At 43.1% G+C, this 24,300-nt stretch overlaps 1 long non-coding RNA gene across 1 annotated transcript in view; it reads left to right on the top strand.

Annotated features, from left to right (window-relative positions):
• Positions 1-23,975, top strand: part of LOC117884991 — a 50,214-nt gene extending 26,239 nt beyond the window's left edge. Inside the window, exons 2-3 of the long non-coding RNA XR_004647692.1 lie at positions 21,405-21,599; positions 23,904-23,975. This is a non-coding gene — a long non-coding RNA (uncharacterized LOC117884991). The remainder of the gene's footprint in view (positions 1-21,404; positions 21,600-23,903) is intronic.
• Positions 23,976-24,300: the final 325 nt, after the last annotated feature.

The raw sequence follows: 24,300 nt of genomic DNA, 5'->3' as shown, positions 1-24,300 counted from the left end.
GGGAACAGGGTGGTAAACAAGTCAGACTGCTTAATTTAAAGCTAGGGAATACTGGTATGTCACTTCTGTCTGCTGAAAGGCTGTAGGAAGCACAATTTTATTTATAAGATCTTTACGAAGCAGACATCTGGTCTCCATATTTGTCTGCAAAGCATCTAGCATGTTTGGGACATTAAAATAAATAATACCATCCATGAGTGAATGATTGACTGATTTTTGTGTACTTGGGTATCCTCAGGGAACAACCCAAATCTTTGAGGCCTTTCTCCAAATCATGAAATCTTCTTGACCCCTTTCCTCTGACAGGTTAGCGTTCTCTCCATTTTACCAAAGGTTTGTCACTTGAGTGCACTGCCACAAAATTGTAGTCTAACATAATGAGATTGACTAGATCACTTCATGTTCAGCAACATGAAAGGGGCTGTGGCTGCTGCTTTAGCTAGTTTCACTAGGTATAATCCATCAAATAGATACCTCCTGAAAAACAATGTGTCTGTGCCACTGCCACTCTGAGAAAACGAGTGGTGCTATTGTACGGAAACAAAGGTCAATTGTATCTTCCCCTCCCTCCTCCACTAGACAAACTAAGCAGATCTTGTTGAACACGAGCCAAACAGCAAATGATTACCAAGTGCTATATGTGGAGCCATGGGCTATGACAATAACTGTGCCTCTCTAAATTTCTTTCTAGACATGGAAGAGGACAAAGAATCTGGGTGTGTCTTAGACTGAGGAGTCAGTCACTGAGTCTAGCAGAGAGAAGGGGGCAATAATATTGACTGAAACTCCTAATATTCACAGTGTTTCTTCTAAGGAGGAAGAGGGGCCTGGAACGGCACAAAACATGCCAGTAAGGAAAGCAAAATGGTGTATACTTCAGACTGGAGAGTTTCAACCTACATTATTTTCAGGTTTCAGACAATGTCTGTCTCACTGAGCATCCATTAGTGCCACCAGGTGCAGCAGCAGAGAATCAGCAGAAAGTAAGGTTGGCTGCGGTGTTATGGTTTTTTACATTGATAGTGCAAATGGCCCAGCAGGTATTTTCAGTATCTGCTGCACATAGGTCAATTGATGAAAGCAGGATGGACGCCTGGGATGTCACTGCTTAAATGACATTTAGAAAGGAAACACCAGCTCCAATGGGACAAGTCCACAAAAACAAAGAGCCTGTGTGGCTCTAGTGAAAAAGAGTAATAGGCATATTTGACACTATTTTTAAATCCTCCTGGATTATCTGAGTTTCCTCCCAAGTTTCTGTACTTTGTAGAACTTCTCAGAATGAAAACATTGTGAAACATATATAAACTCGAGTTCTCTTGCAGCATGAATAGCTATTTGATGACAAGCAACACTATATTACATGGTATTACAGCAGGGGTTCTCAAACTGGGGATCGGGACCCCTCAGGGGGTTACTACATGGGGGTCGCGAACTGTCAGCCTCTGCCCCAAACCCCGCTTTGCCTCCAGCATTTATATATATTAAGGGGGGAGTTGCACTCAGAGGCTTGCTACGTGAAAGGGGTCACCAGTACAAAAGTTTGAGAACCACTGTATTACAGCAAACTAAAGTATCTACACAGAGCATTGCAAACTCTCCAATATGAATTAATAATGTAATTTAACATGTTCCCTAGAAAACTATTCTCACAAGTACTGACTCACTCTCAAACCCCAGCAGGAATGGGTGAGGAAACACTCCAAAGACATTCCTGTTCTTCAGATCCCAGGGAGTTGGAATGTGCAACTGGTCCTCCTCTTTTAAAATTCTCATTTTTTCCCCACCTAGATCTATCATATCTTCTCTCCTCTCTCTCTCACTGACACACACTTCCTCACTATTAATAAATTGAAGAATGAAACAGTCAAAAGTTAGGGAATACCAGAATTAAGGTTGCCTATGCCAGTGCAATCTTAATTTGGCACCTTTGTGTGTTTACATTATGACACAGTCTTTAATTACATGGTCACACATTATTTTTTCCACAGGGACCTCTACCCCAGTCAGTGCCCAGGATGGATAGTGTTCACTTACTGAGAAGCTATTCAATATTTTGTTTTCTCTTCATTGTTTAATGTATGGGTCTAAGCTTGATGTACTGCATGCTATTAAAAAAAAAAAAAAAAAAAAAAGTGGGGAGGGAACTCCAGAACTTTTTGACAGCAGCAAAACAATGTATTATTTTGCTAGCTTCATTCTCACAAAATATCAGCTAAACAGTTCAAGTTTGTTAAGATTATAAGCAGCTGAAAACATGGTCTTATAATGGGACGTGTCAGGCAACCTTAATAATAGGTGGTTCCCACCTCTGGGAACCTCCCCTGGCTGCAGGAAGCTCTGCACCACCCCTCCCCATGATTCTTGCCCCCATTGCTTCCCAGCCACAGTGGGAGCGGTCACTGGATGGGGAGCTGCCTTCCCTCCCCCCATCCCCCCAACCCCCATGCATCTGGACTCAAAGAAAGGTGCTAAAAGTTCACCCAGGCTGTGATTTTCCCTTCGTCTGGCCCTTCCTTCAGATGTACCATAGGACCCATGAGACCGCACTAGGGTGCAGAATCTAAAGGAGCCTCAACAAATAAAATAATTTGAATAAAATGAAAGAGAGAGAGAGAAAACTAAACTCCTAACTAAGAACAACTAAAAGTAGCTATATCACTGCTGATTGAAGAAGTGGATCTAGGCTGGTTCCAGACAGGTTCCAGTCTGTCTGCAACCATAGTTAGAAAGAACTGAGGCAGCCAAAACACCATGCCCCCTTTTATAGGGCAGGAGGGGGGTATGTGAGATTGCTCCAGCAAAACTGCTGTGACGTGTTCCACTGTCAGAGTTGCACCACCGACACTTCAAGCCTGGGAATCTGTAGGGACGCTCAAAGAACAGTAGTAGGAGAAATTGATTTTATCATCTCTGGCTAGCCAAGAAGCTACATCAGTTCCTATCAGAGGGCAATCGGGCAACTATGATGGATGCCTTTCTCAGCTGGTTGAAGTATAGTGACTTACTCTATCTGAGGTTGATGGAAGGGGCCTGGCTGTGCTACACTGGCATGAATACATTGCTAAAGTGCACCCCATGAACCTTATAGGCGCCTTATTTGATTCCTGATACAGTTCAAGGCCCTGGCATCAGCCTACATGACTCAACTGATTGTGGCCAGGGCATCGCATAGACTGCTTCTGTAAACACATCCCATCAAGAAAGCTATATTCATCAGGGACAATGGAACTGTCAAGACCCAGGATGAAGCTGTCAGAATATGGAGGCCGAGAGCCCTTTGCAGAGGTCCCTAGACTATAGAGCACTCTGCCTTGAAGAAATCATGCTGAGGCCAAGTCTCACAGTATTCAGAGCTGGCTTTCTCATTGTGATGAGACAGAAGAGAATCATCACTTCTCACAAGAGGAGAAAAACTGCACGTATAACCACACAGTTTTCACTTTTTCTAACTCACGACTCCCCTGCACTGCATCTTCTTGCTCTCTCCAGCTTCCTCTTCATTATAGCTGCCTGCCACTCTTATAGTGAACTACCTGATCCAGCCCACGTGTGGCTCCTTCTTAATCAGGGCTGGCTAGCCATAGGCCCTTCACCCCTTAAGGGCAAGCCACTCTGTTACAATGAGCTTTGTGATTCATAGATTTTTTTTTTTAAAAGGCCAGAAGGGACCATTAGATCACCTAATGTTGGTCAGTATAACACAGGCCATAGAATTTCACTCCGTTACCCCCTATTAAGCCCAATGATTAAGTTTTACTAAAGCACATCTTCCAGAAAGGCTTGATGTCTGAAGACGTCAAGAGACAGGGAATCCACTACTTCCCTGTTCCAGTGGTTAATCACTGTCACCATTAAAAATTGGTGCCTTGTTTCTAATTTGAATTTGTCTGGCTCCAACTTCTAGTCTTTGCCTAGTTCTTAATAGAAATGGATACAATAAACATATATAGTTGCATATATAGTCTTTATTTTAACACATTTCAAAACCTAGCTCTGTAATTTGTAGTAATTTAGCCCATTTAGAAGCCAATAGCTCTTTAAAAAAATTGGCACATACATTTTGGGGGGCTGTGAGCTGGCATTATTTTGAGGTCTTTGGGTAAAATCCTGGCCCTGTTAAAGTCAAAGGGAGTTTTGCATTGACTTCTATGGGGCCAGAATTTTACCTCTGGCTTTTGTTTATAGGCAGTGATGATCTGTCTTTTGTGGGCTATTTGTGATTCTTTTTTTCTGACTGCTATCTTTGAATCACAAATTCCTCTTTTAGGGGCTGGATTTGTTAAGGTATTATATTTCGTGTTGCATTTAATAAAGATTTTATCATTAGCACTGCAGCTTAAATGTAGAGGAAATGCCTGTGACAGTAGGGTCCGACACTAGGTAAATCTGATGGCCTGGCATGAGGACATCACTGAAGAAAGACTTGGAGTGATTTTAATAGAGAAGGTGATTGCTGAAGGATGGATGCATAGATGGCTCAAACCTCAGCATGCTTTTGGTATGGATTTTTTCCCTTGAGTTCTGTGTAGATTAGGATCAATAGCTAGAGATGCTCTACATTAAATGGAGTGTTCTCCTTTTGCAGTTCTTTGCTTTCAAGACTGACTGAAATTATGGTATATATTCTACATGGCACAAGGTTCTTTGACTTACTCCACCTCTTACCCAATCCAACAGGTCTATTCTGTGCTGTATAAAGAGAATAGCCCTTCACGGTTGATGTATTTCATTTAATTTAACCCTGCACATTTTTTCTTTTAGTCACCTTCTCCTGAGAGTGATTTCTTTGTTGTTGCAGTATCTGCTTTGAATGTGCTTTACTTCAATTTAATATATTGTTATTGTTTTTCTGAAAGGTATGTTTGAAATCATGACAATTAATTAATTTAAAACCTTATGGGTGTGGCACTTTACATGCATTTTACTCAGAAAAATATGTAATAGTTTGTAAGGCTGAAAGAGCACAGGGTTTGAAGACAGGAAGTTCTGAGTTTTAATCCTGACTCTGCCACTAATTCATTGTGGATATGTCCCCACTGCACATTAAACCCAGGCTCTGACTCAGGTTTGAGCCCAGGCACCCCTTCCATCCATATATCCGTCTGACTCAGCTCAGCAGTCACTCAGGACGTTGGACCCAGGACCTGCCGGAGGAGCGGGGGTCAGAGCCCAACTCTCACTATGGCTTAAGTCCTAGTCCTGTCATTTTGCAGTGTGAACGCAGTTCAAGCCACAGACCCAAGTTAGAAGGTCTGCCTAGTGCAATATGGATGCATTAGCACAGCTGTGAGACCCAGGTCCAGCAATTGTAAATCCAGGTTTACAATCCAGTTGGAAGCTCCAGCACAGGCTTGGAAACACCACGTCCACAAGCCTGGTTCCCAAAGACGCAGGCTTAGTGTGCAGTGTAGACATCTGCCTGGTCTACACGACAAACATATCAGTACAACTACGTCACTCAGGGGTGTGGAAAATCTCCCGTCGACATAGCTACCGCCTCTCAAGGAGGTGGAGTACCTATGCCGATGGGAGATGCTCTCCCATTGGTGTAGGTACATCTTCACTATTGGGGCCCAGCTGTGCTGCTGCAGCACTGTAAGTCATACCCCATGTGACCTGGGGCAGTTCATTTTGCCGTTCTGTCTCAGTTTTCCCCATCTGTCAGATGATAACGCTGACCTTACCCGGATTACTTAATATATGTATGGTGCTTTTAACATATACAGTGCTATAATACACCAAGTGTAAGTAGCAGTTTGTACTCGTAAAACACATGATTCTGTTATCATGGCAACCTTTGTCCTTTTATGCAAATGGCAGATTACCTTTAAGCACCCAACTATGGATCAGTGGTGGGCAACCTGCGGCCTGCAATCAGATTATGCATGTGGGAAGTGGTGCCTGCAGGCAAAGGGGCTGCAAGGACTTGCTGGCTGCCGCTTCCCACAGCTCTCATTGGCCGGGAATAGAGAACCGCAGCCACAGGGAGCAGCAGGGAGCAGTGCCTGCGGACAGTCAATGTCAGCAAAATGTCTCGCAGCCCACAATCAGATTACCCTGATGGGCCGCAGGTTCCCCACCACTGCTATGGATAGTACTGGTAAAAGAAAAGGCACTGGTCTAATAAGTAAAATACAAGTGTTCATTAAAAAAAGCTAAATCTGTTTGGAAGTAGATTTAATTCCTATAATTATTTACATTTTATTTAGATTTTTATATTGTTTTTCAATAAAAATAAGAAGTTATGGCAACTGCTGTAACTGACTATATGCATGCTACCTCTGAAATACAGTACAAAGCATCTTTTGAAAGAGATACAGGGCTCAGTGTTCAAACCTGGACGTCTTTAACAGAACATCCAGATCCACAATGAACAGTCAATAGTGGTGAGTTGTGCTCCATGATAGTATGAAAGTGGAGTTTTGAGGTGGGCCAGAGAAGGGGCAGTGCATTTGCAGGGCTTAGAATCCTCAGAGACTTTTATAGCTCCTGGGAAATAGCAGTGGCTGAACAACAGCTCAAGATGCGCTCCACAGACGGACAAGAAGGATTTCTTTGCCTAGCCTTAGCAGACATCTCCTGTACGCAGCCCCTTGACTTGGGCTTTGCTTAAGAAGAAAGGATTTGATCTTTCAATATTATTTTTTTTTAAAGTAATAGTGCAAACAAGTGCAATTGCATCCCCATTAAGTGTGTCATCGTCAGTTTTAGGCACAATGTGCCGGTGAATCTCTTTGAGTATTTAACCCAACCTAACTGGAAAAGAGTAGCTTTAAAATATAGCAATTTCTATTAAGCTTAAAAGTTATTTAATTTTTTGTTTACTGTGTAGTACGGGGGCTTGTTTCTGTTTGGAAAATATGCAACAGGTGAACATATTTTTAGCTTCACGACAAGCAGTGTGTGCTTATCCTCAGGAGTCCTTGGCTTGAGTGTAAGGTGTTGGATTGGTGCCAGCAGGAGCTGTACTTAATAGACAAGGTAGAATTCGTGGTTTAAGAAATGTAAAACCACCACAGAAAATGACAGATCTCTTTACCCTTACCACAGAAAAAAGCACTTTCTCCCTAAATCTGCAAAAGTGGGGAAAGCTTGAAAGCATTAAGTGATGTAAATCTAACAGATAGATATAGAAATGTGTTACCTCCACTGCTTATAAGCATAATGAGCCAAATTCTGCTCTCATTCACACTGCAACAACACCCCTGAACTAAATGAGGTTTCCATTCTGGTATAACTAGGAGCAGTATTGACAGAGTTGCCTCAGTTTAATTTAGAGCAGATTTTGTTCCAATAAACCTATTAAAATACTGTGTTCTCTTTGTACCCTTGTATGCTGATCAAAGGTGTTGTCATACAGCAGGTTATTATATTGAGGTGAACTGTAATTAGCTCATATCAAAAAGAGAGACTTTGATCATGAGCTCTATAATTAGGGAATTACATTCTCTATGGGAGTATCTATCAGAAAGTAGTTAGCAGCCACCAGTATCCTTGGTGGTAGTTTCTGTCAGTACACTGTTCATGACTCTAGGAAGTGCTTACACTTTTAAACCAATAGGAATTTTGTGAACAATTTCCCATTGCCACTACAGCAGTGAGGCCAGAATCCATAAACTTTTCTGTCAGACAGGAACAAAGTGCTGACTTGAACAGGGAGGCTGGGACTAGGAATGGGGTATAGAGAGAGGGTCATTAATAGTCCTATTGAGCTGTTGTGGTCACAGTTTACCTTCACAGGATTAAGAAAATGGGTGGTCTTTGTGCTTCTTTATTATTGGAGGGTTTTAATTTTGCATAGCATATATTTATGAATCAAAAATAGTATGGCTTTTAGCCTTTAAAAGCTATGCTGAAAGTATTTCATTGTGCTTTTCAAAGTAGCTATAAAACATAGGAAGGGCTTAGGGGGAGAAGACTCTGCTCCCACAGTAAATCAAAAGTGAACAGACAAAGGTCAAAATACCAAAAGCCACAAGAACATTAACACTTAGGATATAAAGATTTCCTAAGAAACTAATGCTTGTTCTTGCTTTAGATAAAGCAGACACCTTATCTTTGTGAGTTTACAAAATGGAGCCAAACTATACAAGTAACCACTTTAACTAAACCAAGGCCTGGATCTTTTAGCAGTCTGCAGTCATTAAAGCTCTCAGAAAGTCTCCCAGGAGCCAATATGCTTGCTTAAGTATATGCTGTAAAAGGTCCCTGAGATTTACAAGGAACTGCTCCATGCTAAACTAGGCACCATCTGATAAACAAGCAATTTTAGCTGCAGGCTAAATGATGCTCTTTGAGGCTTTGATTTACAATGCTGCAGATGATATATTTGTAGTTCTAGGATAAGTTCTGTTGTGGACCTGCTGTGATTACTCATCCATGAACCAAAGTAAGGGGCTCAGATCTTCAACTAGGAGGTCAGAAAATTGCCAGTGGAGCAAGAAATGTTTGATAAGGCTTATTTAGATGCAAAACATATAAAAAGCTTAAATTAAGGAAACAGTTGTGAATACGTGTGCTTTCTAGGGACTAAGGTATTTGTTAGCTTGATTTTAGATGTATTTTAAGTCCAAAATATATGAAAAGTCCCAAATTGACTTTGTTGGCTAATTTTACTTTCATTAGATTATATTTTGAAAAGCTGCATATACTTAATTGATTATTATTGACATCTAAAAATAGAAAATACTCACTTGGGATTTATGGAACGCTTTAATACTGCTCCCAAAAATCTAACAATCAGCTTGGAAGTAAATAAAGCAAACTATATCACATATGTTTAAGAATCTTAGACCAGAAATGCTGAAAGCCTTGGAAAAAAAGTGAAAACAGAATCCAGCACTCTGGGATTGCTTTGCTTTCATAATTCTTTCAGGTAGGTCAAGATGTGTGGGTCCCATCCTGCAAACAGCGAAGTACATCCAGCAAAGTGGTGAGTGCTCTTAAACTGTTCCTAAAGTCAGGGATTTTCTAGATATGCTAGTGACTTCCTTATCCGGAGCACATGATTAATGGATTAGAGAATATGTGATTAAAACTTGCCACTACAAATCCTTAGATTTATCCAAAAATACTATCACACAGATTATGTCTTGTCTATTTGACCAGCAAAAATCTATAGCACTCCTTTTCTGCTTTTCAAATACAGCCCTTGTTGCTTTATTTCACTTCTGAAATGCAAACCAGGCAACCAAGCTGATTTATTCATCACTAGAGCTGGTTGGGAAATGTACTTTATTTTCCATTACAAATGGAGACAAAAACAGTTCATATTCACCTAGCTTTTTTCACAGAATTTTTCAGAAACACTGAAAACTTGATGTTTTTCAGTTTTCAAAACATGATTTTTATTTTTATGGTTGTTGAAAGAATTTATGGGGTTTCAACAAGAACCCAAACACTTTCTGCATAAATTGAAGTTTTCACACCAAATTTCAGTTGTGTTGGAGAACTTTTTGACCAGTTTTACTTGCCCTTTTTGGACGATTTAACTTATTAAGGACTCAATTTTGTGAAGTGCTTCATGTCCTTAACTCCCATGGGCTTCTTGGAGGATGCGTGGGAGAAACTGAGTTCAGATTTCAGTTTATGACTTCAGCACATCTGCTTTCATGGGAGGCAGTGTGATCTAGAGGAACAAGCATATGACTGAAGTAAGGCAGTCCTGCGTTCTAATTCAAGCTCTTACAATGACTTGCAACGTGACCTTGAGCAAGTCATTTAACCATCTGTAAAATGGCTGTAAGAAATACTTAACTCCCTGGAGTGTTGAAAATATAAATGAATGACATTTTAAGTGAGCAGACAATGGGCCAAATTCTCAGTTGGTATAAATTGACTTCAATGGAACTATGTTAATTTACACCAGCTTGGGATCTGGCCCAAGGTTGTAAAATGCTGTGTTGGAGGAGTCATGCTGATAGCAAATCGCTGTAGTTAAGGTTGGAAAATACTAACATTAACCTCCTTTTCATATCTTTGTGTAACTTATATTCCACAGGATCAAATTGAGGGGGAGGGAGGGATACCTCAGTGGTTTGAACATTGGCCTGCTAAACCCAGGGTGGTAAGTTCAATCCTTGAGGGGACCATTTAGGGATCTGGGGCAAAATAATCTGTCAGGGATGGTACTTGGTCCTGCTGTGAAGGCAGGGGACTGGACTCAATGACCTTTCAAGGTCCTATGAATATAATTACACTTTCCTTGGAATGCAGCTAACTCCTAGCACGGGGATCTGAAAACAAACTGATCTGCCTAAATATCAGGTTCTGGACAGGCCAGCCACACTTAGAGAAAGCAATATATTGGGGCAGAGTTTATCTTGTACATATTAAATTGCAATGCAGATATATACAATTAAGTCCTTTCACCACACTCTTTAATGGAAGTTGTAATTCATTTTTGTCACATATACAGTATTGGCTAGATAATGCAAACCTCCCCTGGGAGAATTATATTCCATGAAGCTCACTATTAATGTTCTAACAACTACAGTATAATGATTTTTAATAGAATCAAACCAGGCATTGTATATTGGCACCAATTCTGAGGCACTTCCAGTGTCAAGGTCCCACAGGGCCTATTCTTCTCTTGATGCACTTGTATAATTCCCAGTAATGTGAAGGAGATTTACAAATGCTCTGCAAGAGGAGGGTATATATACATGCCGGCTATGGTAACAGGCTTTAATTAGCAATGTGTTGCATCAGTTAAAAGGAACTTGCTCTTTGAAAAACCTTTGAACTTGCCCTTTGAAGAAGTGCATAAGAGCAACATAGACACCTAGGAGGGTTATTCACTCGGGGCTCTTGTTTCGGTCTCAAACCATGATATGAAATAATATAATTTGTTTAAATGACAAAGATGTCAGGCTTGAATGTCTCAAAAGTTGATAAGATATACAATATATTTACATTTTGGGGAAAAAAACAACTTTTTGAATGGTGTTTTTGCTAAAAGTCCTGATTTCGGCAGTTGGGGTCTGTATAAAGTGTCTGTCCAAGACCCAAGTACTATTTCTAACAGTACATCTCATTTGCATGTCCTCATAACAAAAATGTATTTATTAGAACTCAGTGTGGAGAACCCTCTAAAAGTGAATATTTTTCACATGCTGCTAACTCAGAAATACTTTTTCTTTTTTTAAGGTACACCATTAGTTTCAAACTGGTAAATTATTTCTGCTCGCTACATACATCTTTGTGGTGCCAATGTAACTTTTTTACGGAAATTGTTTATGCATCACAGTGAGGTTCTGTGCTAGGACAGGTTTACTAAAGGATAGTTACTCAGGCTTGACTTTCCGCTTCAGACAGGAGAAAATTTTCAAAAATCTTAAATGCGTGTGCTCCAACTCTGAGAGAGAACGCCAAGAAGAGTGGAGCTCGGACCTTTGTTAAGGAGCTGGTAGCCCAAATGGGATTTTCAAAAGTGCTTAGATCCCCCTACACTCAGCTGGGTACTTCATGACTTTGTCATGTCAATGGCATAACTGAGCCACCAAGCACAGATTAAGCCACTCAGGCACCAGTCTTGCATTGATGTGGGCATGGACACAGTGAGACATCTATGCAATAGTAGGGTTAAATGTGGAGGCTGCATCTTTATTAAAACCCTTAACCAATGGGAACCATTTCCCTCAACTACCTGGCAGGTGCAGATTTCAATTAGAAACCAATGGCCCTGGGTTCTGCAAATCTGAGGGCAGCTATATGGGTAATGCTCCCTCTCCCTCTACACCCTCAAGCCCGCCCAGGTACCATGGCTGGAAACCAAAGTCCTAGCTCATTCCCTTCTTTGAGACAGGAAAGATGAAATGAGATGAGCCATGTGCTCCACAAGACAGGGAGGCAAATCTCTCACCATGCAATGTTGTGCTCTTGGCCCATGTCCAAGCAGTCCATTATGGTGCAGGGACCTCACCTTGGACCATTTTTAAACCCACCAGCTGCACTGAAACCCACTCAAGTTGTGACAATGTAATTTAAATCCTCCAAACCAGACCCCCAGGATGTTGGACGGAAGGTGAAAAAACATACCCAGAAGTTTGCCAGTTTCACCAGCTGGGAACATTCCTTCCAGACCCAAACAAAGTCTGGTGATCTGCCTAGCCCCCAGAATGATAAGACATCTAGCCCATTAGATAAGGCTGGGGCTGGTGACTTGCCCTCAGAAAGCAAAAGAGCTCAAAATGGCTACTCCTAGCAATAAATGCAAGCAGAATTCACCCCCCTCAACCTCTCCTGGCAGGCAAGAGCCAATCAGCCAGTCCCTCATTGCTCCACTGTCTGAGGGTAGCAGCTCTCTCTTACCTTGGGCTAGCCTGCCACTGGAGAGGGGAAGAAACGAGAAAGAAGCAGCACCCTCCCCCTGCCCTATCCCCACACACTGCAGGGAGAGAGAGGGGGAACCAAGAGAGCAAATGTAGTATTGCCCCAGCCACTTCCTTTTGGTGATCTCCATGTCCCCCTCCGGCCTTTCCCACACACTTGAGGGGAGAACCTTTTGCCTCCAGACCCATCGAAGTCACACCCCAGCGAGCAACGTGAGCATTGGTTGCTCTACACATCACAGACCTGGAAACACAGTGCCAAATATATTAAAAAACCCAAGGCACAGGAGGCATATGGGTGACACACATGCACATACATGGGCAACAGCAATAGTATGGGACCAGAAGAGTAGCAAGTGGGCTCCCAGGCTCCTTAGAAGCTTGCCTGGTCATATAGCCAGGGCTTCCAGGTCTGGGGAAGTCTGGAACCCCCAGAAGCATATTTGATTTGGAAACACCTAAATATTCCCAGTGTGGGAACATTTTGATGTTTCCAAAACAAAATATTATGGAATTTTACTTCCACAAACAATTTCACGGTTTAGGATTTTTGTCCTGATTTGGGATTAAAATTTTTCCAGAATTTTTCCTGGGAGTGAAAATCAGTTTCACTACAGCACTAGCTATACCCTTTCAGTCTGAGTCGGCCACCACCATCTCGAGCACTCTATCCACTGCATCCTTTTAATGGAACATTGGCTGATGCCAGTGGTGATCCCTATCAGCTGCCTCGGCCTAGCTGCCTGGGCAGCTACTTCAGTGACAGTGAGGAGTGCAACTGAGCAGCTAATCTTCCCAAAGAACAAGGATGACTTAGTAGAGATAACGCAGGAAACTCTATTAGACTGCCTACTTTCCATCACTGCTAGGCATAGAGGATGGGACTCTGTGTACCTGATAGTTCTTAGGCTAGAGTATATTGCCAACAGGAAACACGCATACTCCATGAATGTGATGTGTTTGTATGTGACTAAGGGTATGTCTACACTACAAAATTAGGTCAAATTTATAGAAGTCGATTTTTAGGAAGCGATTTTATACAGTCAATTGTGTGTGTCCCCACTAAACACATTAAGTCGGCGGAGTGCGTCCACAGTACCGTGGCTAGCATCGACTTCAGAGCGTTGCACTGTGGATAGCTATCCCACAGTTCCCACAGTCTCCGCTGCCTATTGGAATTCTGGGTTGAGATCCCAATGCCTGATGGGGCAAAAACATTGTCGCGGGTGGTTTTGGGTACATGTCATCAGTTGCCCCTCCCTCCGTGAAAGCAATGGCAGACAATTGTTCCGTGCCTTTTTTCTGTGCAGACACCATACTGCTTTCAGCAGATGGTGCAGTAGGACTGCTAACCGTCGTCATCCAACCACTGCTTCCGCTGCAACTCTGCTCTCCTGCTCGTGTCTCGATAGCGAATTTCTCCAGGTTGTCTGTCAAGGGGTCCCGGGAATGTATGTTCTTCCTCAGGAAATGTGTGCGGTGCTAACCGTCATTCTCCACCGCTTCCGCTGCAACTCTGCTCTCCTGGTGCCTTGAATCCACCTTGCAGGTCCTCTCGTCGTTCGGTATAAATATCTATTGTTGTGGCATCTGTCATCATCCACCGCTTCCACTGCAACTCTGCTCTCCTGCAGACACCATACCATGGCAAGCATGGAGCCCGCTCAGCTCACTGCTGCTGTTGCGAGCATTGTAAACACCTCGTGCATTATCCTGCAGTATGTGCAGAACCAGAACCTGCAAAAGCAGGTGAGGAGGCAACGACAGCGCGATCATGATAGTGATGAGGACATGGACATGGAATTCTATCAAACCGCAGGCCCCAGTGCTTTGGAGATCATGCTGTTAATGGGGCAGGTTATAGCCGTGGAACGCCGATTCTGGGCCCAAGAAACAAGCTCAGACTGGTGGGACCGCATAGTGTTGCGGGTGTGGGATGATTCCCAGTGGCTGCGAAACTTTCGCATGTGTAAGGGCACTTTCATGGAACTTTGTGACTTGCTTTCTCCTGCCCTGAAGTGCCAGAATACCAAGATGAGAGCAGCCCTCACAGTTGAGAAGCGAGTGGCGATAGCCCTCCGGAAGCTTGCAACACCAGACAGCTACCGGTCAGTCGGGAATCAATTTGGAGTGGGTAAATTTACTGTGGGGGCTGCTGTGATCCAAGTAGCCAATGCAATCACTGAGCTGCTGCTATCAAGGGTAGTGGCTCTGGGAAATGTGCAGGTCATAGTGCATGGCTTTGCTGCAATGGGATTCCCTAACTATGGTGGGGCGATAGATGGAACACATATCCCTATCTTGGGACTCACCTTAGCAGCCAGTACATAAACCGCAAGGGGTACTTTTCAGTGGTGCTGCAAGCACTGGTGGATCACAAGGGACATTTCACTGACATCAACGTGGGATGGCCGGGAAAGGTACATGACGCTCGCATCTTCAGGAATTCTGGTCTGTTTGAACAGCTGCAGGAAGGGACTTACTTCCCAAACCAGAAAATAACTGTTGGGAATGTTGAAATGCCTATAGTTATCCTTGGGGACCCAGCCTACCCCTTAATGCCATGGATCATAAAGCCATACACAGGCACCCTGGACTGTAGTAAGGAGCTGTTCAACTATAAGGTGAGCAAGTGCAGAATGGTGATAGAATGTGCATTTGGATGTTTAAAAGCGCACTGGTGCAGTTTACTGACTCGGTTAGACCTCAGCGAAACCAATATTCCAATTGTTATTGCCGCTTGTTGTGTGCTCCACAATATCTGTGAGAGTAAGGGGGAGACGTTTATGGTGGGGTGGGAGGTTGAGGCAAATTGCTTAGCCACTGATTACGCACAGCCAGACACCAGGGTGATTAGAAGAGCACAGCAGAGCACGCTGCGCATCAGAGAAGCTTTGAAAACCAGTTTCATGACTGGCCAGGCTATGGTGTGACAGTTCTGTTTGTTTCGCCTTGATGAAAACCCGCCCCCTTGTTTCACTCTACTTCCCTGTAAGCCAACCGCCCTCCCGCCTTCAATCACTGCTTGCAAAGGCAATAAAGTCATTATTGTTTCAAAATCATGCATTCTTTATTAATTCATCACACAAATAGGGTGATAACTGCCAAGGTAGCCCGGGAGCGGTGGGGGAGGAGGGAAGCACCGGGAAGGGTGGTGGATGAGGGGAGGAGGGAAGGACAAGGCCACACTGCACTTCAAAACTTATTGAATTTCAGCCTTCTGTTGCTTGGGCAGTCCTCTGGGGTGGAGTGGTTGGGTGCCCGGAGCCATGCCTCCTTCTCTCCCCCCCCACGTTTTTGGGTGTCTGGGTGAAGAGGCTATGGAACTTGGGGAGGAGGGTGGGTGGTTACACAGGGGCAGCAGCAGCGGTCTGTGCTCTTGCTACCTTTCCTACAGCTCCACCAGACACCAGAGCATATCAGTTTGATTCCCCCAGTAGCCTCAGCATTGCATCCTGCCTCCACTCATCGCGCTGCCACCATCTCTCATCTTGCTACCACCACCCCTCATTTCGTTCGTCCCTCCTGTCCTCGCGTTCATTTTCTGCTTTCCTGGACTCTGACATTGTTTGCCTCCTCACATTCTGCTGAGCTCTTTCAGTGCAGGAGGACTGTATGAGCTCAGAGAACATTTCATGGCAAGTGGGTTTTTTTTTCTGCTTTCTTATCTGCACTAGCTTCTGGGACGGAGATGATAGGGGTAGTGTTGAAACATTTGCAGCTGCGGGAGGGAAAAAAGGGAGAGTAGTATTTAAAAAGACACATTTTAGAGAACAATGGGTAGACTCTTTCACGGTGAACCAAGCTGTTAACATTACGTAGCACATGTGCTTTCGGTACAGGGTCACATTTTGCCTCTTATATTAAGGGCCTGCAGATTTGGTGTGAGAAATCATACATGCAGGGCTGGGCAACAGAATTCAGCTTGCTGGCAGACATGATAAGCCACAGTCTTTCAGCTTCTTCAACCTTCATAACATGTGGGAATGTTAAACAGCAGCGCCCGCCTTTCCCATACCAAGCACCCATTGGGTTGGCCATTTAAAAGAAGGGACTGTACTGGCCACGAATTCATCCAAAGTCTTCAGGGCAAATTAATCATTAAACATACTTGCTTTTAAACCATGCATTATATTTACAAAGGTACACTCACCAGAGGTCCCTTCTCCAGCTTCATGGTCCATGAACCCACCTTGGGAAGGTTGGGAGGGTATTGGCTCCAGGGTGATAAACAGTTCCTGGCTGTCAGGGAGTATGGTTTCTCTGCTTGCTTGCTGTGCGCTATCCTCATCCTCCTCCACCTCCCCATCTTCCTCGTCCCCAAAATCCTCATCCCTGTTTCATGAGACTCCCCCCTTGCAGGTGTCCCTGAAAAGGGTTGGGGTAGTGGGAGGGGCCCACCTAGAATTGCATGCAGCTCATCATTGAAGAGGCATGTCTGGGGCTCTGACCCAGAGCAGCCGTTTGCCAATTTGGTAGGCTTGCCTGAGCTCCTTAATTTTCATACAGCACTGCTGTGCGTCCCTGTTGTAGCCTCTGTCCATCATGCCCTTGAAGATTTTGGCAAATATTTTGGCATTTTGTCTTTTGATTTCTGATAGAACAGAAAATCAGATCCAGTACCTCCCGTTCGGTCCATGCTGGAGCTCTTTTGCGATTCTGGGATTGCGTGGTCACCTGTGCTGATGAGCTCTGCATGGTCACCTGTGCTGATCAGCTCGCCACGCTAGTCAAACAGGAAATGAAATTCAAAAGTTTGTGGGGCTTTTCCTGCCTACCTGGCCAGTGCATCTGAGTTAAGAGTGCTGTTCAGAGCAGTCACAATGGAGCACTCTGTGATAGCTCCCGGCGGCCAATACCGTCAAATTGCGTCTGCACTACCCCAAATTCGACCCGGCGATGTTGATTTCAGCGCTAATCCCCTCGTCGGGGAGGAATACAGAAATGGATTTTAAGAGCCCTTTAAGTTGACAAAAATGGCTTTGTCGTGTGGATGGATACAGGGTTAAATCGATCTAATTCTGCTAAATTCGACCTAAACTCGTAGTGTAGACCAGGGCTAAGTTGCTGTTTACAATTGTGTCTAGGTTTTCCTGGATCCTACTATGACTTCTATATTCTAAGCAAATGATTCCTGCCTGCGCTGAGCAAGAGTGCAGCTATTGCACTGGGTTTCATCCTTGGCAAACAAAGATGAATGTAAAATATGCATCTCCACTGCACAGATGTCAGCAGTGAAGGGGTTAAGCTGTAACCTGTATCAGTTCTTGCCTCAGACTGTGCTCAGAGCTCTTCAAAAGTCCCCAGATGCCAGTTTATTACATCAGTTATCCCTGCTAATGAATTCATATATTGGGTACTTTGTAGTAATGTCTCATCCATTCAATCCCAGATGTACTGACTAGTCCTTGCTCTGCATTATTTGCCTGTAGTAGTTAGTGTGAAGGAAGCACGTTTCATTTCTGCTCTGATGCAACTATTTCTGAGGCTCTTGTGCCCTATGGAGCCTGAATTCTAAGGATATTGGGTTATCTTGCCCATGGGACGCAGGGAGGGACCGCTGAATCTGAGTCCTCATTAAAATGATTATGCCCCAAATCTGAATTTTGCCAGATTCAGAATGGTGGGACCTCTTCACACCCTTTGCAAGGCCTTTCGTCTTGCAAAACAAAATAAATTAGTAAATCTCCATTCCAATTGCAGAAGATAGAATCCAGGCAGCTCGCAAAAATGTGGAAATATGCAAAGTCAACAGATTGTTTCTGACAGTAACAACATCGCAATTGCAAAAAGCATCATCAGATTGCAACATACCCGTCTTAAGCTTTGAGAACAGCAAAATTCACAGTGACATAATCTCAGCTCTTGAATTCATTATTATACATAGTCAGGCTGGAGATTTGCAGTGCAATGTCTGATCCCAAAGGCGGCCCCAAAAGATGTGCTCTGCTACCAGGACAATTTCATTTAGGCTCATTATCCCCAAGATCTTTATGGGCTGCAAAGAACTACATTGCATAAAGCTGAGCTATGTGTTTCCCCTTATGACTTACTAGACTGTAAACTTCATCAGCTGGAAGTACCTATAGCTATATGTTCCAAAAAACTTTGTTTTAAAAAGCACATGTGGTGGCCAAGTGACAACAAACTATCTCCTCTTGTACAATACTTAAAACCAAGCATATGAGTAGTTAAAGATATAATAATTCTTACCCTCATAACAAACACACACACAGTTCTTACCAAGTACAAATAAATGCATATTTCATCACAACACAACGTTAACTGGCCAATCTATCGGGTGTGGGGGTGGGGGAAAGGAGGTTGTTTCTTAATCTAAATATTTTATTTTAATAGATACTATTAATGGAATTTTATGAATTCATATACATGTGAACTGACACTAGAATTTTGATAGAATGCTTTTAATTGATGTGTCTTAAGACTAAATGTTGTTTATGTAGTTTACAGGTAACATTGTTGATTTATGGTGAAATGATATATGGATATGGACTTGCATTTGAGTCTGGTCAGTATGTGTCATTGTGAATATGTATATATGATTTTTATACTTCTTCAGAAGGAGTTAATTTTACGTTCATAGTTTGAGATTTCTGTAGAAACAAATATGTGTCTGAGGTCAGAGTAAAGGTTATATTGTGCTGTAATATGCATCTCTGTACTTGATAAAAATAATTGGTATATTATAGGAGCAATATAAGATCTATGATGTACTTAACTATTCAGTTACTTGCTTTTGAGTGCTTGAGTTTTGTAACAGTTGACAACAACATACTTATTTAACAAGCTTAAGGGTACGTCTATGCTGGAATAAAAGACCCATGGCATGGTCATGGCTGACCTGGGTCAGCTGACTTGGGCTCAGGCTGTAGGGATAAAAATTGCTGTTTAGACATTTGGGCTTGGATTGGCGCCCAAGTTCCTGGACCCTTCAACCCTGTGGGATCCCAGAGCTCAGGCTCCATCCCAAGCCAGAATGTCTACACAGCAGTTTTTCAGCCCCACAGCCCAAGGCAGAGTCAGCTGACTTGGGCCAGCCAACCCAGGCCAGCTACAGATGTTCAATTGCAGTATAAGTGGTTTTTTGGGAAGGGGGGGTGTTAAATGAAGAGTTTATATTTGGGTTTTTCTTAGTTTTTGAAAAAATATTTATATCTTTCTTCTTTCATGTAAGTACATGAAAATGCAGTGTTTCAATAAATAGGATGGAGGCACCAGCTTAATAAAGTAAATGAATATGCCATACAGCCAAAACCAAAAATGGCTGGACACTCAGATCATATTCCTCTAGCACTATATGGCTGAAATTGTTGGTGAAAGAGTCTGTCAGACAAAAGGCCCTGCCTACAAGCATCACAGCATCCATTTCTTTATACATATGTGGGAAAGCATTTGTTGATAGAGTGCATTGTGTGCAAGAAACATTCTTTGCCTTGGTCACTGAAAATAGTTCTCAGTGATGGGGACCTCCCAGAATACGTTGTCAGCTTTTTTTCTCTTCTCTGTCAACTTCATGGATGGAGATCAGTGTATAGTTTTCAAATAATGGCAATTTAAATATTATTTTATCATTCCTGGACTGAAAAGTGAAAGTTGCACAACCAAATATAAAAATCTAAGTTTCAAATATGCTCTGTAATGAGGTTTTGTTGGTTAGTTATGGGAATACTTTTTAAATGGAGCCATTTAAAAGCCTTCTAATGAGAAAAAGTACATACCCATTTTATTCAGAACACCTGGGGTGAAATTCTCACCTCTACCATGGTCCCTTTACCCTGCCTAAAGGGGCAGGCACCGTGTAATGGGGCTCTAAAAGCCCCAGGATCAGCTGTGGAGAATTCCCTTGGTGCAAGCACTGCAGATACATTAAGGATGTTCTGTTCTAATTATGGTCTCAGGGCAATATTATGAAGGAGAAAAACATCTAATTGCCCTTCATGGTACAGTCTAGCAATGTTTCTCAAACTTTTTGTGCTGGTGACCCCATTTAGACTTAAAAAAATCATGACCCCCCACTAAAAAAAAATGGCAACCCCCTACCTTCAGGGCCTCAGAGCTCAGGGCTTCAACCCCACTCAGGGCAGGGAGCTTCAGCCCCACTGGGCATGGGGCATGGGGCACAGGGCTCGGGGCTCCACGCTTCAGCCCCTCTCGGGGCATGGGGCTCTGGGTTTCAGCCCTGCTGGGGCTCCTGGCTGTGGCTTTCCACAAAGCACAGTTTGAGAACTGCTGGTCTGTAGTGGCTCAGCAATAGGACAGCAGCCACTGGAAAAGTTGGTCCAGATGTAAGGGGAGGAACTGGGAGGCCCAAGAATACTCTGGAATTTGAGGAGATTACAAATGGTAGATACCCACTAACACCAGGGTTGCATTATTTGCAATACTGATTTCCAAGAGTGGCAAACTCCTCCCTCTAAAAAAAGAACAGGAGTACTTGTGGCACCTTAGAGACTAACAAATTTATTAGAGCATAAGCTTTCATGAGCTACTGCCCTAACTCCTCCCTCTGTTAACTAAAGAAAAGCAGAAAACAAGTTAGGCTTTTGCAGGAAATAAATTGCCAACCTGGTAATTGTGACTGACAGCATAATAGTCTGGACTAGTGGGTTTCTCTCTCACTTTTTTTTTTTTTGTATTGTCACTGTAAATAAAACAGTTGTTAGCAGAGTGAGATTAAAACAGTTTCCCTAAACAGACAGCAGCTGTTACACCTAACCCTGCTACTTGAATATAGTTTTTTCTTGCATACATAAGCCAAATACTAAGAGCCAGCATGAGTACTTCAACTCAGGCTTCACCAAACTCAGGCCAGAAGAATGTGTTTATATCAAGTTGTTAAAATGCCAGGTGTTCTGTATCTGATCCCTCTGCCCCTGCTGGGTGCACTAGTAATAAGGTAAATCAGTTCAGAGCTCTTCTCCACCCCCAACACTTCCAGTTTTCACCCAGCACAAGCCAAACAATTTTTTTTTCTGTTGAGACTTCAAATAGTTTAGTTGATGTCTTTAAGAAGTTCAATATTTGAGCCTCTGTACTTTTTGGTTGTAGCCAGGAGTGGAAGTACTAAAATATTGCAAGAAAACATGAAGTTTCCAACCGAGGGGTCCTGTTCTGTGAGGCATTGAGCATTTGTCTTCACTGGGCTCTGAAGACACTCAGCCCCTTCTAGGAGCTAGGAGTTCAGCATCTTACAGGACCAAGTTGGATGAGGAGGAATTTGAACTGGGTTCTCCCAGCTCTGAGGTGAGCTCCCTAACCACTAAACTAATTCTCTGTCTCTATCCCTATTAATATGAAATGTGGAACAGATTTAACAAAGGAGCTCAAGAAAGCCACATCAGACTAGCCTAGTAGTTAGGGCACTCACCTGAGGAGCGGGGAACCCCTGTTCACATACCTTCTCCTCTGGGGGGGGGGGAGGGGGGGGTTAACTGAACTGATATCTCCCACATCCCAGATGAGAAACCTAACTCCTGGGCAAAACTTTATGTGGAGTTAGTCAGGCATGCTCTGAGCATGCCTATAGGATTAGGTCCCATAGGCATTCCTCTGCCTATCTGCCGCTTTTTGGCTTGAGGATTGCACTGGGGCTTAGGCAGGAAATAGGCACCTGGTGGCAACAGTGTCAGAGCAGAAATAACAAGGAATCCAGTGGCACCTTAAAGACTAACAGATTTATTTGGACATAAGCTTTCGTGGGTAAAAAACCCACTTCTTCAGAGCAGAAATGTGGGTGCATAGGGAAATTTTACAGAGAAATACAGGCAACCAGTGAGTTTAGGCAGGGGTTTTGTGGATCACAGTGGTGTCTAAATCCTTTGTGGATCTGGCCCTAAATCACCAGCAATAGTCAGGCACAACTGCTTTCCTCCTGTGCTAGCTTGATTGGGATGAGGAAGTCAGCTGTGCTTCTGAAGTCAGTTGGAGCAGGTGGAATTCATTACCCTAATCAGGGGATAGAAAAGGCTGGGCTCCTCTCAGATTAGTGTGGGTGTTCCCAGAAAGGAGTATTTACTTGTCTGCCTTCCACCCCCACCCAGTTGGTTGATATGGATGAATGAACAGACCCCTGTCTACTGTTCCCTCTAAGCTGTGCACGCGCACACTGATCCTGAACCCTGCGCACACGGCGAAACACCACATGCACCAAAATTTGCACAGAAGCACAACAATTTACAAAGAAGAATTTTTTTGCGCACACGGCCTGTCAAAAATTTGAGGGAACAGCCCTGTCTTCACAGAGACTGCTCCTAAAGTCCTTATTTCAGTCAAACTCATTTGAAATAGAGACTTCAGGATGGGCACTATGTACAGAGTCCCACTATAACTGGAGAGGGGATGTCTGGTAAGAGGTTCTGTCTCTCCTTTTCATCCTGGAAGTGGTGACAAAGCATCTCTTCACATCCCTGAGAGGTCCCCTACAATTGGAGGCTTTGGTCTCCAGTTTTTGCTAGGAGCAGCTGGAGTAAAAGTAGGAATCAGGGCTTTCTCCTTAGTACTGCTCCCCCTTCCTCCTCTATCCTGAGCAGAGGAGGAAGCGGAAGTGATTATTACCTTGTAATGCAGCTTTTAACGCTGTGGGGAAGGTGATAAATCCTACATTCTAAGAGGATTAGCACAGTGAAACCTACATACAATAGTGTAGCCAAGCTTTGCTGCAAGAAGAATTAAAATGCATTGAAACAATTGGGAACTTTGCTATAGGCTTATTGAAAGTGGCTTCCTCTGTGTTACCTTATGCTGTATTGATGAGACTTTTTCTAAAGTATAGGTATGCAAAATACTCTGACTCTTACACAGTATATTTTGTACAAGACTTTAAGGTGACCAGACAGCAAGCGTGAAAAACTGGGACAGAGGGTGGGGGGTAATAGGCGCCTATATAAGAAAAAGCCCCAAATATCAGGACTGTCCCTATAAAATTGGGACATCTGGTCACCCTACAAGACTTCCTTAAAACCAATAAACAACCTTTAGATTGTACGTATAAAATTGGTGTCTAAATGGAAAATTGCATCATATTTAAGTTCTGATAATTGTAAAAGAAGTACAATTCCATATGTGTCCTGCTGAATAGATTTTTTCCTTTCATTTACACCTGTTTTCCATCATCAAACATCTCTGGATTGGCTCCTGACTGAGATCTGAATCTGTCTTTTGTGGTCTTGTCTAGGTTGTACCCCAGCCTCTGATGTAACAGAATCATTGCCAACCCAGTGTAGATAAGGAAAGCAGCAATTTGCACTGATGGAGCTTAAGGTGATTTCAAGCAGGAATTGAGTGAGCGTCACTTCTACAAACTGCTGTTTTCTTTATCCTCACATGGGGTTTGCGGTTATGCAGTTATGTCAGTTACTGGCTGCTAATTGTTGGTATAGGGAGAAATTCCCAATGTAGATGAGGTCTACATTTTGTGTAGTAATGTAGGAAATTTCAAATGTTCTTTATGCAGACAAAAAGCCTTGTTGGTTCTTTTCTTTTTATCTCAACTGGTTTGGGTATTTTGAATATTCAGTCATCTGATTTTTGCTGGTTTCTTATTACTAGTCCACAAAGATGTGGTGAAGGACTCGCTGAGCAGTATGAAACTCCCATCTCTGAGTATCTGGGATTAACTTCTAAGGTGAGTAATATCCTCTGAATTCTTACATGTTTTGGTGTATTTATAGTATTTCTGTGCTGCAGAAACAACAAGACTACTAATTTGGAGCCATTTTGTAGTTGACAAGTCATGAATGTGTAGCTCACATACCTTCTGGGTGAGGAGGGGAGAGAGAGAGATAATGTGTGTGTTTTAAATGAGTCTGCTCTACAGCCTTAGCTAGGAGGCAGTTGGCTTTTAGCTCATGCAGTAGAGGCTCATACACTAAGTTCCAGAGTCTCTGTCTCGATCCCGCACACCGACAGATGTTACAAATGCAGTCAGAATCTTCTTATATTCACT

The sequence above is a fragment of the Trachemys scripta genome, chromosome 11, assembly GCF_013100865.1.
Source record: "Trachemys scripta elegans isolate TJP31775 chromosome 11, CAS_Tse_1.0, whole genome shotgun sequence".
NCBI classification, from domain to species: domain Eukaryota; kingdom Metazoa; phylum Chordata; order Testudines; family Emydidae; genus Trachemys; species Trachemys scripta.
The sequence above is the reverse complement of the archived record's forward strand: the minus strand, read 5'-3'. Positions and strand labels throughout refer to the sequence as shown.